At 46.8% G+C, this 25,376-nt stretch overlaps 1 protein-coding gene across 2 annotated transcripts in view; it reads left to right on the forward strand.

Annotated features, from left to right (window-relative positions):
• Positions 1 to 25,376, forward strand: part of RBM45 (RNA binding motif protein 45) — a 453,234-nt gene that overhangs the window by 314,879 nt on the left and 112,979 nt on the right. The window lies entirely within an intron of this gene.

The raw sequence follows: 25,376 nt of genomic DNA on the forward strand, positions 1-25,376 counted from the left end.
TGCTGGTTCCCTTTACCTCGACTCCAAGCTGGATCGGCGCTGACTCCCAAGGCTGAATCTGATGTCCCCACCCCTCTGGCAATGGTTGTAGGGCAGCAGATATCTATTGTTGGTCAGAGCAAAAGATCTTTAGACAAGGCATACAAATCATCTATCAACAGAGAGGATACTCTGTTTCAGAATATTTCTTTAATCTTGGGGTGCCCCATACATTAGCAAGGCACCCAAGAACCACTTCATCTATCTGAGAGTAAAAAAACGGCAGCAAAATCTGAAAACTGCTAATTTAACAGTGATTCTTATTAAATAAATAACTATCAAAACCTCAACATAGTGGGTACATGAATTTCTCCAGCAGAACCTATTGTGGCAAACAAACTCCTATAAAGCAATATTTTCCTTCGAAATGTTTGCTGAGGATCTCACAGCATCTTTCCTAACATTGTGAACCCTTGTGCATTCTACTTTTCACGATCTGGACTATGGAACATCATTATTCACCAACTCTAATAAGGGCTGTCATCTCAATTACACAGACTAACTAATAAGAGACTAGTAATGCCTTTGCAATACTGTATATAGCATGAGAATAACCTAAACAATAATGGTGTTATCACCTGAGAATTTTAGAAAAAAAACTACCCACATATAGTTCCCCTTAAAGGTCAAATAAGGGAACATCAATCTAGACTACTCATCCTTTTATAATTTCATCAGACAGGATGGGCAGCAACATGGCGTTTTTTTAAATTCTGTTTATTAATCTTTACAATTTTAAAACAGTATTACTGAATAGCCAATTAGATGTCTCATGGCAGTTCTAGACAGCTGAGACAGGCTCAAGAGAGAGTGAGAAAAATGTGTTACTTAAATTTGCTTACCCTTAATTTGTCCAGATCTCCCTAATCTCCTCCCCCATTCGACAGTAGGTAACCGAAACAGGTGACCTCCTGTCATCCATATTTACCTTCCTTTTTGGCAGCTGGGCACAAGCTGTGTAACATAATAGCACATTAATGTAAACTTTATTTCACAGCCTTTTGATCTGGCCCTAGCACAACATTTTTAGTGAAAACCAGTATTTCTGTATGCATGGCAGAGCTATTCTCTGCATATGGCCACCAGATGCAGCTACCCCTTGATGATGTTATTCAATAGGATAAACCCCACCTGCATATCTCCTACACGTGTATTATATCAAGGAAACCGTGATATCCCCATGTGCTCCTAACAGAATATGCAATATTTCTACAGAAGAATCGCTTAGTCAACGGAGTGGGAGGAGTTACAATATTGCTGACATTTAGTTAGAATAGCCTGACAGTACAGTGTATAACAGGTGCATCCTAGCAACTACCGGCCTTTCTGAGCATGAACAGTGCTCTGGCTCAATGCTGAAGGAGTTAACTGTAACTGATGACTCAAGCAGAATACAAGGACAGGCAACAGTGAAGAGGGAGAAGCATATGGCGAGCACATGGGTTACCAAAATGGCTGCCAAAAACAAAATGGCTTCAGCTGATGCTAACGGTGATTTCAGTTAGTTTCCACAGCACTACTATAACGACTAACAAGTTCTTCATGTAGTCTTGTAAAGTTCAATACACATTATTTGGCCGAGTAAGCTAGAGAAAACTGTTACATTACACTTACAGAGAACGACCGTTGCTGCAGCTGAATTTCGATGATGTTCCAAAAATCAATGAAAAACCATGATTGCGCACAACATGCAAACTCACGCTTTCAATAATGTAGGCTAGTTATGTCAAGTAAACTTAACCTATGTTAAAAGAAATTTGCCTCCGCATGAACCATGCATGCACATGTGCTGTATGCGGTTTATAGGAAAGTACCCCTTTTTAGGTCTCGCCTGGAATAGCATCCGAAGGATGCGTCCAGCTGGAGACTTATAGCTGCCCGTCTCAGGGGAATGAGGGACAGGAGGGTGTTACTGTGGATTTGGGTGCGCGAACGCGCACGCCCAGCCCGGCGCCTTGCACGTCCCCTGCCACAGATTCCCTGAACACACACATACACACATGCACACGCAGGCAGGAAGGCACACGCGCGCACCCCCCTACTTCCCCCCACTCACTGGCACCCCCACCGCACCCACACAGTGTGCCGCCACCGCCGCATACATACATACATACAAGCGCCCCCCCGGCCGCCGCATGCATACATAAGAGGCCCCCCGCCGCCGCTGTATGCATACATACAAGAGCCCCCCTCCCCAAAGCCCCAAGCCCCACTTACCGCCATTCTAAACTCTTGCAGCCTCTGCGGGGCTCTCCCTCGGGCATGGGAGCCCCACGTCACCAGCACTGCTTCTCTCCGTGGGAGCGTGTGCGGGCTTCCGAAGACGGAAGTCCCGCCCCATGGAAGGTTTCGGTTTCGCTCATGTCGCCCTGCCGGACTAACCACGTCCAGGTCTTGTGGAAGAGATGCCCTGGCAAGCAGCCCTCCTTTCTGAGATAACAGGGCCATTTTCCGGTCCTGCGTCACTTAGTGTATACTTATATACAGTTTAGTCACTCTGCTTTCAAGTGATAGTTAGCGGCATACGTTATACGGCATTGTTTGTGTCACTGCTTATCTTGTGTTTTCAGCTGCTTGTTGCCACTGAGGTTTTTTAAGAGGTGCATGACATAAGAATCTCTATCATGCAAAACATTATGGGAATACATTGGCAGTTTAGTTCGCTGAAAAATAATTTGTTGAAAAGAAAAGCTAACACCATGCAGTGTTGCAAGCATGATGTCTGTAAGAGGCTAAGGTACGGGGCTAGCTTTCAGATTTAGGTGTCCTAGTCAGGCAGGGACACCTGAAATGAACTATGAAAGGCTCTTACTGGCTCATGAAGTTATGTGGTCAGTTGTAATAAACAGGTTGTCATGAGCCGAAATTAATCATTAGGCGCTTCTAGAGAAAGTGTGCCAGCAAAAGAGAGGTGGGCAGTTTTATACTTAGCGGAGGTCCTGTGTAAAAATATTACAGATAAGGTGAGATAAATGACAAACTACAAAAAACGTATCCATCGTGATGAAATTTCAAATGTAATTCAATTTGAAATAGACTAATGCCGAAGGTTGGTTCACTGATGCCTTAAGGAATGGTTTAAAGTATTAACTAATGGAGTGAACTCCCCACCCACCTTTTTGGTCCATGTAAGGCCCTTATCTCCACCAACATATGGGTGTCTAAAAATAGTTTCTGCTCTGCTGAAATCAACATTTAGTTTGCTAATATTAGTGTTTTCTCTTTTTACGTCAGGCAGGCATTGGTTTAGCTCTCTGTCAGATCTGTTTAATTCAATACACAATAGTACACATAGCAAGGGGCAAGGAGTTATTCCCACTCAGCCAATGCTTGTTGCAAGTGTCATTCACATTTCGCAACAGCCCACATGACAGCCTTTAGGAGTTCGAGCTGTCAGTCATGACGTGTATACATTTGCTTACTTACAGTAGGAATGCTTAAGGCAAAGTATTTGTACACTGGGATCGCATCTTATGAGGCGTATCGATGATGCCAAACCAGGCTGGGCTGCCGCCTCCATACTGGTCTGACATGTGGCGTGGTGCCCTGGTGTATGAATGCATATAGCAAGAGCAGGGCAGATCTAGGCCCGTGCATGTCAATGGCAGCTTCCTTGCAGGTAGAAGCCATGAAAACATTACTGCAAGCAGCCTACTTGTTGGGAGTCTCAGTGCTGTTGATTGGGTAGAACATGAATGGACACTGGGCACCCACATCCTGACAGTTCAAGCCCTCTCTAAGGGACAGGGTGCCCGCCTCATCAGTGAAGTGTGTCTTGGACTCCGGTACCATCACCGCCCTTTGTACACCTCTGTCTCATGGTGAAGTGAGGTCAGTCTTTCGAGCCTGCAGACCGGAGATACACTCCTGCCACTGTATACGTAGGGCTACTGAAGAGGGATTCACTTTTCTCTCAAGCACTATGTGCCACAACAGACTATTACAAATTGAAGTTAATCTAAGTAAAGGGTCTTAAAACTACCCAAGTTACATGTATCAATATTAAAGAATAGAATTGAGGATTAGAGCAACGCAGCAGTGTGAATTCTTGAGGGGTGGTGATTTGTACTGTTAGTTGATGAAGGGGAAAGTCATTGTTTGGAATTGATGTGAGTGGAAAGTTCAGGGACTGTCTAATGGGGTACACTTGCCATGCATTATCAAATTTAGGATGAAAGTGATAGTGGTATACATTCTTTAGAGTGGCAATGTGTATTGTTAGTTGAAGGAGGGAAAAGTCATTTATTTGAAAGTGTTGACGAGTGCAGCCCTCCGTATGGACTTAAACAGGTGTCTCTGTATGCCCCTTAACCTGGAACGTGAATTGCCTCCTCTATCACATCATCGGTATGTCCACCGTTTCCACCCATTCATCCTTATGTTACTGGGCTCAAATTGCCTTTCCTGAAACTGTTCGGTTTTGACAGTCTTCCTAGTTTTGCACGGGGCTCCAGGGATGTAGCCATACTACTACATAAGCCCTTCCCCCTCACAGCCACTAACACTGTCATAGATCCTTTGTGTAGATATGTGTGGGGTGGAGGGCCTACTTAAAGGGTGTCCGTACAACCTTTTGAGTGTATACATCCTGCCTTACCTGCCCACCCAGACTTACCCAACCCATAAAAAGACACTTTAACCTTTCTGGCCGACACTACTGTAATAGGAGGTGTTATAAATGTTACGCCCAACAGCGATATTGACAATACAGGAACCCCCACACCTCACCACATAGCGAGGGTGAAGCAACTCAAGGGATGACTGGACTCCCTGAGTCTATGTGTCATCTGGAGGGTTTGGCACCCAAAGGACAGGGCATACACTTACACGTCAGCGGCACACTAGACACTGTCATGCATAGTAGACCTTCTCCTGGTGCCTGCTACAGATGCCCTACATGTCACTTTGGTGGAGAATCTCCCCAGCAGCATCTCCGACTACTCGTCCATTGAAATTCGCCTTGTAAATCAGGGGAATGCTGCACGCCCCATGTGGCACCTCAATGCCTGGGTCCTCCAGGACAGTCTTTGCTCAGATCTCCTGGCCACAGAGATGCAGCGTTATTGTGAGGCCAACTCTGAGACAGTGGACTTGGCGAGTACGCTATAGCAACTGGCAAGGCCACCATACGTGGAATTGTCAAACGAGGCTGGGTCTAGTGGATTAGTGGACTAATGCGCCCACTGTAGGGGCCTGTGTGCAACCTCATGGTCACAGGTTCAAATCCTGGAGGGTCCACTCAGCCTTTCATCCTTCTGAGGTTGATTAAATGAGTACCGTTGGGTAACAATAAACATCTGTTATTCTCCAGTATTCAATCTTTCATAGATTCACATGCTTGTATCTTCCCCGTCGTCATGGTGGGAGTCTCCCGGTAAATAATAATCATAGCAGTAGAAGAAAAAACTGCCTGAAACCATAGAGTAGAGAAACCAGAGGGTAACCTCTCCTCCTCATTATGTGGCCCAAACTACAGCCAATCAGCAACCAGCCCCAGCCTACACCATTCCCAGCAGAGCCACCATACCTCAGATTTCTAACCGCCTTCGTGTGAGAAGGAGTCTCCCTGAGCTCTGCTCAGTTTTTTCTCTCTCTTCACTGAACTTTTGACCTTTGTCAGCTGGATTCAGGTACTGTTTTTTCTTGTTGGAATTACTTCAGTCACGATGTCTGAAAGCTCTAAGAAGAGTCTTTTCAGAGCTTGCAGATCCTGTGGCAAGGCCAGACTTTTTTCTGAGGATCCTCACAAGGAATGCTTGTACTGCCTGTACCCCAAGCATATCCCTAAGGTCTGCAAGTACTGCCAGAACTTCCCTCCCAAAACTCTGAGGGATAGGGAAGGGCGCCTCCTAATATGGCTTCAGAAAAGGAAGGTTCATGACTCTGAATCTGAAGGAGAAGCCATGGGACACTCCTCTAAGAAGTTAAGAGGGTCCTCTGAGGACAAGGGAGATGTGAGGCAAAAAGCAAGAAATTCTAAGGAAGGTGAACCTTCTACTTCACTCCCTCCAACTCCTCTCAAGCCTTCCTCAGAAAAGAGGGCTCCGTCGTCGCTTCCGTCAACGAGATCTGTTAAAAATCCAGTCAGATCGACGACGAGTTCGTCCACGACGGTGGCGAGGACCGTTCCGTCGACGATGGCGACGACGACCGTTCCGTCGACGACCAGGACCAGTCCGACGACGACGACGGTCTCGATGTCGACAGCTTCGTCGACGACGATGACAACGACGACTCCGTCGACGGTGAGTGTTAAGTCTTCGTCGACGGCGAGATCTTCGTCGACGAGCATCCCGTCGACGACCCCGTCGACGACCCCGTCGACGACCCCGTCGACTGCGAATAAATCATTGAAGATGTCTTCTCCAACGAAAATAACGTCAACTTACATTTCTGTTAAAAGGATTGCTCCGTCGACGGGGGGGTTGACGAGCAGAAAAGGAGAATTTTCAACGCCAAAGATATCACCTCTGCTACCTTCCACCATTCTAGATGGCCAGGAATCGGAGGAGGAAGGATCTTTTGGAGCGGCGTACAGTCCTTCGCAGCTCCATATTAAGCATCAGGACACTGATGAGGAAGATCAACAGGAGGACTATGCCTTTACAGACCGGCCGGTCAGGGGCCAAATGAGATATGAGTCTTTCCACCAGGCCTATCACTATGATGATGATGATGATGATGATGATGAGGAGGAAGTGGATACGCCTGCGCGAGATGAGACAATGTCGGTGCCAATCTCTTTAATATCCGACTTAAGGAGTATGATAGACAACTATTATCGTCGTTTTCCAGAAGATAATGCTCCTGCGGCCTCTGAGAAAAGTTCTCAACCTGTTAAAGAGGCGCCTATAACTCAACCACCTCCCCCTCCTCGGAAGGAGATTCAAAACGTTATTACGATTCGTGATGACCTGAATGAGTCTGATCATGAGGAGGAAGAAGGAGAAATTGCTCAGGACGAGGAAGTGGGAGACGAATGGAACCAATATATCGCTCCAACGTCTCCGGCGTCACCCTTGCCTCAATCAAGTTCTCCTCCAGCGGATATAGCCAGCTTTCATGACCTGATGGAGAAAGCGGCTACAAGGTTCAAACTTTCTATGCCAGTCAAGGAAAATGATTGCTTCCTTTATGACTTTAAGGAGTCCTCCAGGAAGTCGGTAAGAGCTATTCCTATCATTGAGCATATCTGGGAGGAAGGACTCAAATTGATTAAAAATCCAGCTTCAGTCCCAGCGTCCATACCCAGGCTGGACAAGAAGTATTGCGCTGTAGAGAAGGCTCCAGCATGCCTTATTGGACATCCTCGTCCAGACTCGGTGGTGACTCAATCAGCCCAGAAGCGCTCCAAGAACCCGATGGCCACATGCGTGGCGCCCCCCGATAAGGAGGGCAAGAAGATGGATGGCATAGGAAAACGCTTTGCGGTGATGGCAGCGGCTTCCATCAAAGCTACCAATGCAATGGCTCTGCTGAGTCGGTTCAATAGACAGATGTGGTCGGACATCGCGCCTTTCCTGTCGCACCTTCCGGAGGACAAGAAAGAGGAGGCAACTACCATTCTTCAAGATGGAGCCAGAGCAGCGTCGGAGTCCATAGATGTGGCAATGGACATATCATCTATAGCTTTTCGCCAAATGGCCGGGGCGATAACCCTACGGAGGCAGGGATGGCTCAAGGCTACGTCTTTTCGGCCGGAAGTCCAGTCTAAGATATTGGATATGCCATTCGATGGAGAAAGCCTCTTTGGAAAACAGATTGATGAGGCGTTGCAGGGGATAAAAGCAGATACCGACACTGCTAGATCCTTGGGATCATTGCAACAGGGCCGTTATCAGTCCTTTCGCGGTCGAGGATCCAGAGGACACTTTCAACAACAACGTTCCTCTTATCAATCTACTCGGTACCAACCGTATAACCAGCAGGGCTACCGCCAGTACCCCTCCAACCAGCAATATCGGTCCTCAAACACTTCCTTCCAGCAGCAAGGAAGGAGAAAGTCCGCAGCCAGAGGAAAGCAGGACTCTGGGCGCAGACAGTGATGTTCCGCAGGCGCCTCTATTGCCGCTTCAGATCAACCAGTTCCACTAACTCTCTCAGTTTCTCCCGTATTGGCAGTCCATAACATCGGACAGATGGGTATTGGACATTATTACACAGGGTCACACCCTGGAATTCTCGCAAAAACCTCCAAATCGTCCACCACTCTGCAGAGTTCATCAACTCCTAACGGCTCTCAAAGCAGAGGTCTTATCACTCATTCTGAAAGGAGCGATAGAGGAGGTACCACCAAACCAGCGGGGAACAGGTTTTTATTCGCACTTCTTCCTTATAAGGAAAAAGCAGTCATCGAAATGGAGACAGGTGCTGGACCTCAGAGATATGAACACAAACATAAAAAAGATTTCTTTCCGTATGCTATCCTTGCAGGAAATTCTGCTACTGCTTCGCAAAGGAGACTACATGGTCTCTCTAGACCTGCTGGAAGCATACTTCCACATTCCGATACACGAAAAGCACAAAAAATATCTTCGATTCATGGTGGAGGGGCGCCATTACCAGTTCAGAGTTTTACCTTTCGGACTGAAATCCGCCCCCAGAGTTTTCACAAAATGCATGGCCCCTATAGCGGCGCACTTAAGAAAACAAGGTCTACAGGTGTTCCCATACTTGGACGACTGGTTGATAAAAGGACCATCGTTCCAAGCAACGCGAAGATCTCTACAAATGAGCATGGATCTCTTCCAAGGTCTAGGTCTTCGGATAAACAAGGACAAGTCATCCTTTGTCCCGACTTGCGTTCTACAGTTCTTGGGAGCAATCTTGAAAACACAAGAATTGAAAGCTTACCCTTCAGAGGAAAGGATAACGAAAATCTTAAATCTGACTGCATCCCTAGCAGCAAAAAAGTTCACTTCCATCAGGATATTCAAATCATTACTGGGAATGATGTCCTCTTGCATTCCGCTGATCCCCAACTGCCGGTTGCAAATGAGACCGTTACAGGAAGCCCTGGACAAGCAGTGGGTCCAAGCCCAGGGTTCCTTCGACGACAAGCTGGTCATAACAAATCAGATCAAGCGGGCAATGTCATGGTGGGGTATCAGGAGCAACCTAACAAAGGGCCTCACATTCGAACCACAATCACCAAGCTACGTCATGACGTCAGACGCTTCATTGCGAGGTTGGGGGGCTCATCTGCAAGACCTAGAAATTCAGGGCCTTTGGTCTCCTCAAGAGGCGAAACGTCACATCAACCTCTTGGAATTGGAAGCAGTCTTTCTGGGCCTCCAGGCTTTCCTTCCCAGGATCCAAGGTTCATCGGTTTTGGTGCGGACAGACAGCACAACAACAATGTTTTACCTGCGCAAACAGGGTGGAACGAGATCAAAACCCTTGTCGATTCTGGCACAAAGAATCTGGAAATGGCTATTGTGTCAGAAAATATCGCTGCAAGTAGAACATGTTCCGGGAGTGGACAACACAAAAGCGGATCGGTTAAGCAGGTCATCCGACATTTGCCACGAGTGGGAAATCAACCAGATCCAGCTGAATCGGATTTTCAAAGTGTGGGGCAAACCAGGTCTGGACCTGTTTGCGACTCAGAGCAACAAAAAATGCAGTCATTATGCCAGCAGATTCCCTCAACAAGATTCGAGGGGGAACGCTCTTCACCTCAGATGGACAGGGATGTTTGCATATGCCTTCCCTCCTTTTCCCTTAATTCCCAGACTACTAAGAAAAATGAGAGCAGAACCTTGCCAGATAATACTGATAGCCCCGGCATGGCCGAGGCAGTTCTGGTATACGGAGCTTCTGCAGTTGTCGGTAGAACCGAGAATACAGCTCCCGATAACCAGAGATCTGATTTCCATGAACAGAGGCCAAGTACTTCATCCGCAACTGACCTCGCTAAGATTGTCTGCTTGGAACCTTTTGAGCACGAATTCCGGTCCCTAGATATCACACCAGAATGTCGTGAAATACTGCAAAGTTCTGTGGCACTGTCTACCAACAGGACATATGTAGCAAAATGGAAGCGATTCTGTAGTTGGTGCGTGACTAAGGCACTGCATCCCTTAACGTCCTCGGCTGAGCAAATGCCTCCGTATTTACTGCATTTAGCCAGATCAGGACTGGCGCACTCATCTATAAAAGTCCATCTAGCTGCAATTTCCAGGTATAGAAGATCACCAGGATGCCCTTCCTTGTGGTCTAACAGGCTAATCAAGGAATTCTTGAAAGGGCTGTTCAGGAAGTTTCCTCCTGTCAAGCATCCTCCACCTTCATGGCAGCTTAACACAGTATTGTCGCAGCTGATGAAAGCTCCCTTCGAACCCATACACAAATCAGAATTACAATTCTTGTCATGGAAGGTGGCTTTGCTGTTGGCGCTCACGTCTGCCAGAAGAGTGAGCGCGATACAAGCTTTTTCTATATTGGATCCCTTCATTCAATTCAATCCGGATAAGGTGATGCTAAGAACCAACCCTAAATTTGTGCCTAAAATACCTTCTTATTTTCATCTGAACGAACCTGTCATCCTGCCGACATATTTTAAGAACCCATCCACGGCGGCTGAAAAAGCTTTACATACTTTGGATATCGGCAGATGCCTAAAATTTTACATTGAAAAGACAAAAAGCTTTCGCAAATCAAACCAACTGTTTGTTGCTTACTCAGGGGTCAGAAAAGGGCTGGCCCTTTCACGTTCCTCCATATCCAGATGGATTGCTTCCGCTATTTGCTTCTGTCATGAGAAAGCAGGAAGACCTCTCGACAGGAAAGTCCGTGCCCATGATACACGGAAAATGGCGACGTCTTCTGCATTGCTAGCAGGAGTACCCCTTCCAGACATATGTAGAGCAGCAACCTGGTCGACTGCTCATACATTCACCAAGCATTACTGTCTGGACACGGAATGGAAAGCAGATGCAGCAGTGGGACAGGCAGTCCTGCGACATCTCTTTAAATAAGGTACATGTTTATGAATTGTATTCTGCAAATTTCTTTTGACTGTATAATATGCTTTTCTCTTTGCGTAAATAATTATGATGACAATGTTTAATTGATCATGCCCTGGTATTGTGGAAAGTTCTTTTTTAATAGAAGCAATTTATGGCACACAGCCCCGAGATAGGAAAGGGGTCTAGCCTAGAAACGCTCTAACTACAGGAACTGCTATCTAATCTGATACAAGCATGTGAATCTATGAAAGATTGAATACTGGAGAAAGAACTAGTTACTTACCTGTACACTATGGTTCTCCAGTATTATCTTTCATAGATTCACATGCGCCCGCCCGCCTCCCCGTTTCCTTTAGGTAGACCGCCTTTTATCTCTGGTTTTCCTGTATAGCTCACTCTTGGGCGGTAGGAAATCTGAGGTATGGTGGCTCTGCTGGGAATGGTGTAGGCTGGGGCTGGTTGCTGATTGGCTGTAGTTTGGGCCACATAATGAGGAGGAGAGGTTACCCTCTGGTTTCTCTACTCTATGGTTTCAGGCAGTTTTTTCTTCTACTGCTATGATTATTATTTACCGGGAGACTCCCACCATGACGACGGGGAAGATACAAGCATGTGAATCTATGAAAGATAATACTGGAGAACCATAGTGTACAGGTAAGTAACTAGTTCTTTCAGAGCCACAATACCCTTCTGGGTGAGCATGCACTTTACAAATACATGTTATGTTATGTTAATGGATACATACAGCACACCTTAATGGACCAGTGACGGACCTGAAGGCCCGCATCACCACTTTTGAGCGCCAATGCCTCCAAGACCATGCAGCGCCAGTTAACGCATGCTTGGTCCCCTCTCTGACAAAAAGACCTGTAGGAAGCCCGGCAGTGCTGGAGGGCCTCTGCACAAGGGGTGTAATAAAGCTTGTACAAATCCAGTAAGCTCCTCTTCTGACTGGCCACTAGAGACACCGCCACTAGGATAATCCCCGAGAACCTTGACCAAACAGGTGCCCTCCAATCTGCCTCAATGAACACAGTGGCAACATTTGCTGCGTATTACCAAATTCTGTATGCGACTCTCCTGCGCCCATCACGTAAACGGAGCATACGCCTCCTAGAGGACATACCTCTCCTGCGACTTCTCTCTGTGGAATGCACAGATTTGGATGAACCAATCTCTGTGGAGGAAATCCAGGAAACCATATCTGAGTTGCAAATGGGGAAGACCTCTGTTCCAGCTGGTTACCCCCTGGAATGCTACCATACCCCCTGCATTGAACCCCTTACCCTCTGGTGAGGTGCGATGCCCAACTGCAATGGTGGGGATGGGAGAGCTCCACAGATGATAGAATTGCTCTCTACATGGACGATATCCTTCTCTAGTTGGCTAACCCACATCTGATGGGCCATGCTGCCTTCATCTCCTAGAGCTATACAAAGGGGCTCAGGACTTTAGGTGAATGCCAACCAGTCCCTGCTGGTGCTCATTTGCGATGACAATATGACAACACACAGGCAATCCTCCTTACCAGTGATATGAATGAGTTTTACATACTTGTTAGCTGTATTAATTTTGCATTTTATAGAGCATGTTCTATGTAATTATTACTAGGCAATATAACCTTTAACTCATTTAATTGACTTTGCAACCTTGTATGTTCGATGTGAGCATGCTGGGCACTGAAACTTGTCAGATTTCAGCGCTGCTGAACTTTATTAGAAAATTCATGTAGGTTGTCCATGCTAAAATCTACAGTAAACTGTAAAGTCCTGCAAGGAGCTGTGTTTGGTACAGGCATCATCCGCCCATGCCAAGGCCCATCGACTTGCACACACTGAGTGAAAGTGGCTTTATTTAAGTATTAATTATTTAAAAAAATTAAAAGCCATTGTTATTTGTAATATCAATACATCTGTCACGTAAATACAAAACCTGTTGCATTACAAATGCTATAGGTGTCACATTTGCAAAAGTTAAAAGTATTGGCATTGTAAATGACAAAGCTATTAATTTTGCTATTTTCAAAACCGACACATAAATAAAATATTTGTCATTTACAAGACCAATAGCTCAAACTTTCCAAATCGAGACCTATTGCATTGCAAATGCTTGTTGGCATTGTCACCCCCACTTTTTGCCTGGTCTCTGATTCAATTTTGACAGAAGTGCCCTGCATTCCTATCCAGGTCTCCACTGCCAAATCTCTTTCCCTAAAATTGTACAATTGTTCCCCCAATTGACGATACCTTTAGCCCTCCTGTAAGTACTAAGTAAATGGTACCTTGGTACCTAGAGTAGGGAAGCTAAATAGGGTCTCTAAGGGCTGCAGCATGTATTATGCCACACTAAGGGACACCTCAGCACCCACATGCAAACTGTTAGTGCAGTCTGCGTGTCATGGTGCAGAGAAAAATGAAGACATGGACTGGCACACCTCCTGTGTGCCATCCTTACGGGCACTGCATGCAAAATAGGAAAGTCACCCATACAGCAGACCTTAAAGCCCAAAGGCAGGGTGCACTAAACTACATGTGTGGACATATCTGCCCGAGCAGATCTACCCCTGTGCTGACAAAGTCGATTCTTAAATATTGCAATTGGGCAGGGAAGCCATATTGAGCACGTGTGCTGGACATTGGTGTTTATGCGTTTCCCAACTATATGATGGCTTCACTGAAACTAGAGAGGTTTGGTATCAAACATCTGATTAATTAGCCAACACTAATGCCAGTGATGGATTTATTAATACGTGCTCCCAGAGGGCACCTTGGAGGTGCCCCCTAAAAATCTGTGTACCGGCTGACTGATGCAGACCAGCCTGCCACCACAGACTAGTTTCTAACCTCCTGCAGGATAAGAGACTGCGCTCTCCGAGGGCAGAAAGCATGCCTGCTTCAGCCGGAGGTGTTGTCACCTCCTCCAAGAAGATTGGCTAAATAATCAGCATATCTAGCAACGGGGCTTCAACTGTGTCTGCCTGATTTGATATGCAACCCAATACTTCCCCAAACAGGGCAAATGCTACCTCCTGCACAGAGCCCATTTGGCATCAGGACAGGTGGGAAAATTAGCTACCGTAGTCAAGCGGCGTGTTCCCCTCACAGGCTAGTACCACCCCTAAGGTGAGCTACCTGAAGTGAACACAACATTTAGAATTCCACCATCTTAGTTTTGGAAGAGGTAGGCTTAATGGGTTAGGGTTATGGCCACTTCCCATAGGGAGGATGTAGAAACCCTAAACTAAAGTAGCTCAATGGCTCCTACCTGTCACTCCCCGTAATGCCCCTAATTTGAGTTTTTAGAAAGCACCCCTCCCACCAGGAACTTTGATTCGACGGATGAAGAAGAGAGGATAAAGAAGAGCTGCAAGAAAAGTGAGAACAGAAGACTGTGATTTTTGGTGCTAAAGCCTGCCTGCACCAAGTATCTGCAGATGTGACGAGCTACTCATCCTGCAGCTGGAAGAGCTTCCAAGAACCCCGGGAGACTGCCAGCCCTTTGCAAAGTAATCTCTCTTGAAGTAGAGGAGCTACTCCCCTGCAGCGGCAGGCACCGAAGAGCAAAGTCTGGTTCAAGTTGCCGCTCACAGGCCAGCCTGATGCCACAGCCCCCCGGAGGAGGTCCGTGTGCTCCTGAAGGTCAGATTTGTCCCCCCACCAGGTGAGAGGACACTAGGACCACAGAACCAATACCCAGGGACAGGACCAAACCCGGGATACCAGACCATTGCAAAAAACAAAGAGCGTAAGATTCCAGTCCGGACTCCGACACTGAGACTGCGCTATCATCTAGGGACATCTGCACCTCAGAGAGCCCAGTTCCAGAGTGGCCCAGTTCCAGAGTGGCCCAGCAGTCCTATTTTTTGCACCCTCAACCGGTGAGACTGATGACCCCAAGACCCTAGTACGCATAGAGCCCAGTCGACCTTTTCACTCTGCACCCGAGCGCCCAAGACTGGCTACAGACGAACCGACTATGCTCCCTTGTGCCCCAGATCCTTATGAGCCAAGCTCCCCATTGAGAGCTCACAGACTTGTGCCCCAAACCCCTCTCTACAGCCTGATTCTAGGTGGTCCCCCTCCTTTTACCGGTGTAGCACGGACAGCTATTAACCCGACCAGCACCTGTGCAACTGAATTCCCCAGGGCAGGTAACAAATAACTGCTGGTAGTACTTTGGACCTTGGCCCCCTACAATCCCCAAGTCTGGAAGGAGACCTCCCGAAACTGACCGTAAATACCTTTTTGCAGTGTGAATCTTTCTGGATTCACTATGCTGTGCATATTCAGCAATCTGGTGGTTGGGTCCGGAATCGTAGTCTTTTTTTTTTTTTTTTTTTCGTAGCCCAGGTGGGCGCGACCTCCCACCTTTTGGTGTACCTTCGGTGACGTCGGCATGCTTCCGGCGGAAGCTACCACCCTTGGGCGCCATCTTCAGATTCTTTTTTCCGCCGTTGGATCTGGATCGTCGCGTGAAGCTCCAGAAGTTTTGGAGGAAAAAAGGAGGAAATACAACTACTATTCGACGGTGAAGACCGGAAAAAATTGGGAGAAGACCATCAGAGAGGAGACGACAAAGAAAGAGAAGAACATGGAGATCTTCGACGTCCTTGAAGGAATGCGCACACAGGGGGCCCCCCTGAGCGCAGGGATGTACAAGACTCCATTTAAATTCTGCAAAAACTGCCACCAAAAGTTCGCGCAGAAGGACCAGCACCCGGTCTGCAACCTCTGCCTGCCTATCGAACACGAAAGCAGAGACTGTAACGCCTGCTCCGTCTTCAAGCCGAAGACGCTCAGAGTTCGAGAGAAGCAGAGGATAGCTCATCACACGATGCAGGGCAAGGGCCAGGCCCCGACGCTTTACGAACTGGGCCTCTCCACCGACGACTAGGACAACCTCGCCGAAGGTCCAGATGACTTCACGGTCGTAGAGACCGATAAGAAAACGCCTGACCAGGTAGGAGAGTCTATGACCCCGAAAACTCCCACAGGGCCTCAAAAGCCATAGGCAGACTCTCGAAAGGCAGAGTCCAAAGCCTCGAAAGGAGCACCGGCGCCGAAAAGTTCGACGGCCGAAGCTGCATCCTCCGAAAAAGAGCCCAGCTGATCCTTCGAGAAGGACTCCCGGAGGCCGAAGACCGGCGAAAAGCAAAGGTCGTCGAAGCAAGCCCCCGAAAAAGGGTCTTGGACTTCGAAGGAAAAGGAGCTGAAGAAAGCTTCGCCGCCGCCAAAGAGCAGCCGAAACGCTCGACGACTACCAGGCTGCGGAGATACTGAGAAAGGCTCGAGGCCGAAATGGAGAACATCCTCCAGATAAAGAAAGACTTCGACGAAAGAATGAGAAGTTAGAAGATCCCCTCGAGGCCGTCAACGTCCGTCGCTGAGGTGCAAGAGCACGAGGAGTTCGACGTCGAAGAGCCGCCGATAACTCCGGAGCTCTTGGAGCACGAAGAGGAAGAGGACCTCTATTATACAGAAGGTGATTACGGGGATCAGCAGTCAAGCTACGGCTCCGGTTCCTCAACGGCCCAAGACCAGGATTGGCAGGACATCGAGGCCGAAAACCCTGAGGAGGCTGTGGAGACCTATCCTTCGAGGCCTTCGCCACTGGACGACATCGGGGCATACAACGAGGTCTTCGGGAAGGCAGCAGCAGCTTATGGGGTTAAGCTAGAGGAGGAGAAGCCAAAAGCAGATTTCCTGCTGGAAACATTGCTCCCCACACAGACAAGAAGCCAATTCCTTCCGATGCTGAAGAGTATCACAGACCAGGGGAAGGAAGCCTTCAAGGACCCGGCTACATGCAGATCAGTAACGCCGAGGATGGAAAAGAAATACAAATTCTCCTCCCAAGACCCGGCTTACATCAAGGGGTCCGTCACAGCAGATTCAATAATCGCTGCGACGGCCAGAAGAAGGGCCAACGTCCCAACATCTGGGCCTCCACCTGACAAGGAAAGCAGGAGGATGGACCTAACGGGCAGGAAAATGGAGAGAAACGCCGCAACGCACTGGCGGATGGCGAACTCAAACGCCCTCCCGAACAGACATCAATACCAACATTGGGATGAGATGGGGCAATGCTCAAGCACCTCCCGGAACAATACCGCGAGAGGGCATCACACCTTGCGGAAGAAGGGAGAAGCATTGCGAACTCGTGCCTGAAGACAGCCGTGGATGGGGCTGAAACATCCAGCAGACTGATGGCTATAGGCATCACAGAGAGAAGGCAAGCATGGCTCAGGATCTCAGGCTTCAAAGCTGAGGTTCAGAACAACATCCTGAACACACCCTTCAATGGTGAAACACTGTTCGGAGCGCCAGTTGATGAGAAGCTCACACAACTGAAGGACAACGAGACGGCAAGGTCCATGGGGGCCCTGCAATTCAGGGGGATGAGAAGGGGCACTCCTACGCGGAGGCCGAACGGCAGAGGTGGAAACCAGCAAGAGAATCACACCAGGCGTTCCACCAGGGACAACAGAGTGACCACCAAGGTCACCAGGGCCAGCAGAGGCAAAACTGGAACTACCAGAACAGGCGCCAGTCCTTTCGATCAAGAGGAAACTGACTAGGACAGAGAAGGAGAGGCGGTGAACAACCCCCCTCTAAGTGACTGCACACGAGAAAAGGTGCTCACCCACTCGAACCCTCCGGGGGAAGAGCACGGTAAAACAAGGAGGAGATGGCTACACGGACAAGACACAAAAGAACATGTAACTCCAGTAGGAGGCAGGCTAAGATTTTTTTTCTCCAGGAGTGGAGAAAAATCACCACAGACAAGTGGATACTGAACATCATGCAGTTCGGATACTGCATAGAGCTGCTAAAGAATCCACCCAACAGAAAGCCAAAGAGAAGAGAGCACTCGGGAACAGAGCTGCGATTTTCTCCAAAAGGAAGCTCAAGAACTACTCCTCAAAGAGGCCGTAGAAACGGTCCCATTCAAAGAACGGAACAGAGGAGTGTACTCAAACTACTTCCTGGTACCAAAAGTGGACGAAAGCCTAAGACCCATCCTGGACCTACGGTTCCTAAACAAATATGTAAAGACACAAAAATTCAAGATGACGTCCCTACAAGAGGTCATCCCACAGATAAAGGCCGGGGACTTCTTGTCCACCATAGACCTCAAGGATGCGTACCTGAACATCCCCATGAACATGCAGCACAAGCACATGCTAAGGTTCACAGTGAACAACGATCACTACCAATTCACAACCCTGGCTTTCGGTCTAAAATCCGCACCAAGGGTGTTCACCAAATGCCTCGCGGCAGTGGCCGCGCATCTGCGAAGGGAGGGGATACACGTGTACCCCTACCTCGACGACTGGCTCGTAAAGGCAAGCTCTTACAGGACATGCAAAGATCACGCACAGCAGGTCACGAGAACGCTAACAGGCCTCGGATTCTCCATACACTGGGGAAAATGCTCAATGGAAACGGAGCAGATGAAGATCTTCTTGGGTGCTCAAATCGACACCGTCCAATGCAGGATGTCACCCAGCGAAAAAGAACACTCAGCCTACTGAGGGAGAAACGTCACTACCAGAAGGGGTGAGCTCTGACAGTGAGGACAGTGAGCAAGATCTTGGGGATGATGGCTTCATGCATACACCTGGTCCCCAATGTACGCCTACAGATGAGACCACTCCAAGAGTGGCTACAACAGAAATGGTCACAAGCTACAGGAAGTTGGGAGGATCTAGTGGTTGTAACACACAGGGTAAAGGAAGTAATAATGTGGTGGACCAAGGAAAGGATAACAGTAGGGGGACCACTAACACCGGACCCAACAGTGACCATTACCACAGACTCATCCCAGAAGGGATGGGGCGCACACTTGAACGAGCTCAGAGTGAGGGGCCTGTGGAGCCCTACAGATGCGGTCAGACACATCAATTACCTGGAGCTGAAAACAGTGTTGCTAGCACTCAAGGCCTTCCAGAAACACCTGTACAGCCAGAAGGTGCTGATACAGACAACACCAGAACAATGTTTTACATAAACAAACAAAGGGGAACTCAATCATTCCCCCTGTCAAGCTTGGCACAGGAAATCTGGAGATGGGCAATACCACTCAAAATAGACCTGCTAGCCATACACCTGCCAGGGAAGGACAATGTAGAAGCGGATTGGCTCAGCAGGCAGACTTCAGCATCCCGCGAGTGGGAACTCCATATACAGGAAACAGAGAAACTATTCAGGAGGTGGGGCACTCCGACAATAGACCTATTTGCAACACGCCGGAATGCAAAATGCCAATACTTTGCATCCAGGCAACCAGAGGCACTATCACAGGGGAATGCCCTATGGATAAGCTGGTCAAAAACATTTGCCTACGCTTTTCCCCCGATACCACTGATCCCCAGGGTTCTCAACAAATGCATGACAAGCAACATGACGCTGATCCTGGTGGCACCACAATGGGCCAGGCAGACCTGGTACTCTCAGATAATGGAGATGGCGCAGGGGCCCCCCACAAGTTCTCAAAAAGAAGAGACCTACTCTCCATGGAAAACGGAGAAGTTCTACACCCAGAATCAGAGAGCCTCGGCCTCTCAGCTTGGCTCCTGAGGACTTAGAGTTCGCACATCTAAAACTACCAGAGAGCACCCTGCGTGTGCTGCGAGAGGCAAGAAGGCTCAGCACACGCAAATACTATGGGGAAAAATGGAAAAGATTCACTCAGTGGTGTTGCAAGAAAAAACTACACAGAAAACTGACCAGGGAATCTACTGTGCTAAGGTACCTCACACACCTAATAAAGGCTAAACTAAGCTCATCCTCGCTAAGGGTACACCTGGCAGCGATTGTGGCATACACAAGAGGAGAAATGGGGAGAAGCTCCTTCACATCTCAAGTCGTAAAAAGATTCTTGGTTGGGGCTAAAAGAATAGCGCCACCAAAAAGAATGCCGCCGCCGGCTTGGAACCTGAATGTAGTACTGACAGAGCTCATGAAAGCACCTTTCGAACCTATCCACAAAGCATCACTGCAAATGCTGACTATGAAAACAGCTTTTCTGGTAGCAATCGCATCGCTACGGAGAGTGAGCGAACTGCAGGCTCTAACACTACAGGAACCCTACATCAAGATACACAGTGACAGGGTCGTAATGAGAACGGACCCGCACTTCATGCCGAAGGTGGTGTCAAGGTTCCACATGAATCAAAGTATTCAGATCCCTAGCTTCTTCCAAAACCCCACTGCAAGCGCTGAGAGAGCACTCCACACTCTAGACGCAAGAAGGGCAGTGATGCACTACATTGAAAGGACGACAGGACACAGGAAGACAAAACAGTTCTTCGTATCCTTCGCAAAGTTACATGGGTAAACCAGTGACAAAAAACACCATAGCTCGATGGATCGCACAGACTATACAATTCTGCCACAAGCAAGCGGGCCAGGAGCTAACAGGTGGGGCACAGGCCCACTCGACCAGGAAGAAAGGAGCAACAATTGCCTTTCTAGCCAACAAACCAATTCAGGACATATGCCTGGCGGCAACATGGGCTTCAGTGCACACGTTCACTAAGCACTATTGCGTGGATGTTCAAATGAACAAGGAAGCACAAGTAGGACAAAAGGTGCTTCAACATATTTTCAACAACCAACGCTCATCTTTCACCCAACCGCCACAAAAGTAACAAAAACCGCTACAAAATCCATGCACAGCATAGTGAATCCAGAAAGATTCACGCTGCAAAACAAATAGTTCCTTACCTGTCGGTGTAGTTTTGCAGCTTGAAGATCTTTCTGGATTCACTTGCGAACCCACCCGCCTCCGCCAGAAAGTTGAGGCTGGAAAATAAGGTGGAAACGCATAGAAAAGGAAAGAAAGTTGAAGCTTTCAAGATACGTGGAAAGAATTACGTAAAAAAAAAAAAGAGGATTAACATACATAACCATGGATTCACTACAACCACAAAAGAGAAAAAGAGACGGAAAAAAGAATCTGAAGATGGCGCCCAAGGGAAGTAGCTTCCGCTGGAAGCATGCCAACGTCACCGAAGGTACACCAAAAGGTGGGACGTCAACGCCCACCTGGGCTACGGAAAAAAAAAAAAGAGGAAAAAGACTACGATTCCAGACCCAACCACCAGATTGCGGAATATGCACAGCATAGTAAATCCAGAAAGATCTTCAAGCTGCAAAACTACACCGACAGGTAAGAAACTATTCGGTATGCTATCTATGCCTTTTTCCTCCATAGGAAAGCATTGTATGTAAAGGCACATTGAAGTGACTGTTTTACTTACCTGCAAAATTCAAAATTTAACAAAAAGTACTTACTTGATAACAAAGTTCTTGGTATCACAATGTATATAAAATTATGGCTTCTTTTTCAAAATTGGCCATGGATTTATTCTTGATTATGTTTCTAATTTGTCTCTGTGAGTGCAACAAATGCTTAGCACTACCCTCTGATACCCCTAACGGCTCGCCCACACTACCACAAAGGAGAGCATTTGGGACATCCTTTGTTCCTCTGTAAACCAATTGGGGTGTGTCTGGACTCCTAACACAGTGTATCTCGTTATGGTCCACTATATAAAGAGCCAGCTTCCTACACTGCTTATCACCATTTATGATTTGAGGCTGCAGCAAGCCATTGCCGGTTGTATAATGTTAATGCGCATTCCGTTGTAACGCTTGCCTTTTCCACGCATGCGTTAGAATGGAATGCCTTTCCCACGCATAACTTTACCACGAATATTCCTTTACCACGCATACTTTTACAACGATTTCGTTGTAAATTCTGGCGTGGTAAGGGCATACTAAAGGTTATTCCCCCACCCCTAAACCCTTCTTACAAATACCCCTCCCCCGCCCTTAACTCTTAAATCGGACCCCTTTTTTTTCTTTCTTTGACCTAATATTCCCATTACCTCTCGACGTCGGCTCTTCTCATTCTTCTTCCTGTTGACGTCGCACGTCGTTAAGAGGAAACGGAAGTGTCTTTCCGTTCCCTCTAACGACACGGATTGCCTCCACATAGAAACTGCAGCAGGTGCGTTTCTTTTCATGCTTTTGGGGGGGGGGGGCACCCCCTTTTTTATTTGTAGCCTTTACCACAAATGCCTTTACTATGTATTTCGTAGTAAAGTTATGGGTGGTACAGGCTGTCATAACCATGCATGCGTTGTAATGCATGCGTGGTTAAGTTGTGCGTGGAAACAGGCTGGTTGTAGTGGCCGTTTCCCCTTCATTGCCCCCCCCCACACTGCCCAATGGCAGTAGCTAGTGTATGTGTTGGTGTGTAGGGGGGCTTCTGTGTAAGTAATGGGGTGTTCCAAAACTCGTTTTCCCCCTTCATTTTTCATTAGGCAATTTAAACCCAGCTACAGACAAAACCGCTGAATGGATTTACACCAATATTTGGCCGAAAGCTAGATCTTGGTTGAGCGATTCTTTTTTGTAATTTGGTGTAAATCCATACAGTAGATGTTGAGAAATTAATTAGCAAAAAAAGTGTGCATTTCACGGAATGGAGGCTGGGCTGATCCGACAAATCTCAATCTGAGATCTCATTGGCTACCACCCCATCAACATCGATTTGGCGACAGCCATCTTAAGACTCTGGACTCTGACGCAGGTCCTAAGAAAAAAATAAAAGGCACAAAGAAGCACGGTAGGGATACCATGAGCACCTATAGGCCTGGTGGTGGAGTCTCATAGGGACCCCACCTGGATCCAAATACATTTTTTAAATTGAAATTCGTAGAGGTTCTGCGCTTCTTTAAAAAAAAAAAAATGAAACACTTTGTTCCCTAGGGTAACTATAACTTGCGTCCTCGCCATGCTCAGCTGAGTACCCATAAAATTACATCACTCATGACATGTTCTATGACCTCATTGATAATCACTGCAACGTTTGCAATGACGTTGTCAAAACTTTGCATTGTGGAGGATTGAGTTATCGTAACCTTGGGGCACAAGTTCTAGTTACTTCAGATAACTATAACTGGTGAATTTCAGTGATTTTGTTTAAAACGGCCTTTTATAACTTTACTTTAATTTTTATTTATTTATTTATGTGTGTGTGTGTGTGTGTGTGTGTGTGTGTGTGTGTGTGTGTGTGTGTGTGTGTGTGTATATATATATATATATATATATATATATATATATATATATATATATATATATATATATATATATATATATATATATATATATATATATGTTTTAGCAAATGCCCTGGAGCTTGGGAGAGCACACAACCATTCCCAGCCTTCCAGCTCTGTTTGTGCAGCCTGCCGATTTTCATCCGTTTTAAGATTAATATTGCCACCGCGTTTCAGGGCTCACTGGCCCACATACGCACACACACGTATATATTTATTTTACTTGTTCGAGTGCTGTATTCCACATGATGCTGTTGTTTAAAGAGAACCGTTAAATATTGAAAATATTTTATAGTTCCCTGTGAAATATTGGGTTCTTCAGAGCTTTAACTTGTCGGGCTATTACTATATTGATTCAATAGAGGAATATTACTATGCAGCATGGGTATCTAAATTATAGAGCAAGATAAGACAAAATATCTTTCACATTCTCTGGTAGTAGTTTCACTCGTTAGCTATATCAACTACATTGTTTGTCGAAATATGATGATTCTGGGGGAAATGCAGTACATCAGTGTTTATGAGGTAAACGCTTCTGCCACAGGATCGCATAAGTCCACTGGCCTTTGCAACTGTTCCTTCATTTATTAGCATTTTGTTAATGAAACGAAACACAAACCTAAACATTTTTGATTGAGGTCACCGTCAAATTTGTTGCATTTTGAAGTAAGCAGCACTTTAAAGGTGACTATCCCAAAATAAATTTGTAATAGTAAAAAAATTGCAAGAGGCAACACATGTAATATGGTCTTATATTGCCATCTCATGGTTCTGGTGATGTTAATAAACCACATACCAAAAAGCTTAGTGGTATGTAATCTCACCAGAACTTCTAGATGCAATATTGTACTGTATTACACAGTTATCCTTTGATGTATTCTCCCTCCCTCCTTCTCAAGCTGTCTTTCTGTTTATCCAACAATCACTTGAAAGCAGAGAAAAAGTGAACATGCAAACGAGCCTTCTCTGGCTCTGCACCAAAAATTTGGAACTCTCTTCCACCGGAAATTCATAGAATCTCGTCCAAGTTTGCTTTCAAACTGGAAGCAAAAAGATTCCTCATGAATAAGTTCTTATCTTAACATGAGGGACGATTATCAGCTCGAATCGCATAGGACATACTACAGTATTGGTTATTAATCCTGTTTATTATTATTATTGTATATGTTCCTGTTGTCATTGTTTCATCGTCTAGGCCATTCTTTGATACCCCAGGTTTATAAAGGATCTGTTATGTATGCACTATATGATTCAATGCCTTTTAGATTCCCCATTTGATTCTTGTGATCGGTTACCTTCCTTGGCATCAAATTGTAAAGCGCTCTGATATCCTTCGGGATCAAGTTCGCGCTATATAAAACTTTATAAATAAACTAGCAGCCCGCCCCAGTGTTGCCTGGGGCAGAAAGGGGCTGGGGGCAGTACAAACGCCCCGACCCCCTCCCGCACCGACTCCCTCCCGCCCGACTCACTCGCGCCCCCCTCCCGGACTCACTCGTACCCCCCTCCCTCCCTGACATTTTCATTTACTGCTGCCTCCTTCTTTCCTCCCCCTGCATCAGTCTCACTTTCCCTTTCCTTACCTGTGCCGCCGCTCCTCCCTGCACAGCCGCTCGTCACTGCACCGCCCTCCTCCTTGTCGTCATCACGCACTTCGCGTCGCGGCAAGCGCTAGGTCCCGGCCGGCGCTACTTACAGGGGACTACTTTGTTTACAAACGTAATTTTTTTAATTTACTTTTTTTTAAAATTTATATAGCCTATGTCCATCTACACACCCTGACATTTTCATAGATTTATCGGGTGTGTAGATTGGCGCTGTGGTTCCCGAGTTTACCTGGCCAAAAGGTGCAAGTTCTCTCTTTATAATAGTAGTATAGATAAGAGCTATGCTCTTGCCAAGTTTCCGCCCACTTAGCTGGTTGCGACGGTGCCTTTCATATTTTATTCTGCCTGTTTTGGTGCTGTAGCTATGGCCATGTCTTTGACATCCACACCGCCCCTATAATCTCTCGCTGCTCTACATGTTGGATGCGTTTTGTATATTGTCTGGTTTTGTTTCTATGAAGAACTAGCTTATTTTCTCATCCTTTTTTGGCTCCTTAAGGTAATAGCTGATATCGCTGACTGATTGTCATGGAATACACATTCTTTGAGGTTGCTATTAAGCTTGGTGTGTTAGCTTTGTGTTTTTGATTTAGTGGTTGTAGCAAAGATAACTTGTTTGAGTGTATAGAT

This window comes from Lissotriton vulgaris, chromosome 2_1 (genome assembly GCF_964263255.1).
Source record: "Lissotriton vulgaris chromosome 2_1, aLisVul1.2, whole genome shotgun sequence".
NCBI classification, from domain to species: domain Eukaryota; kingdom Metazoa; phylum Chordata; class Amphibia; order Caudata; family Salamandridae; genus Lissotriton; species Lissotriton vulgaris.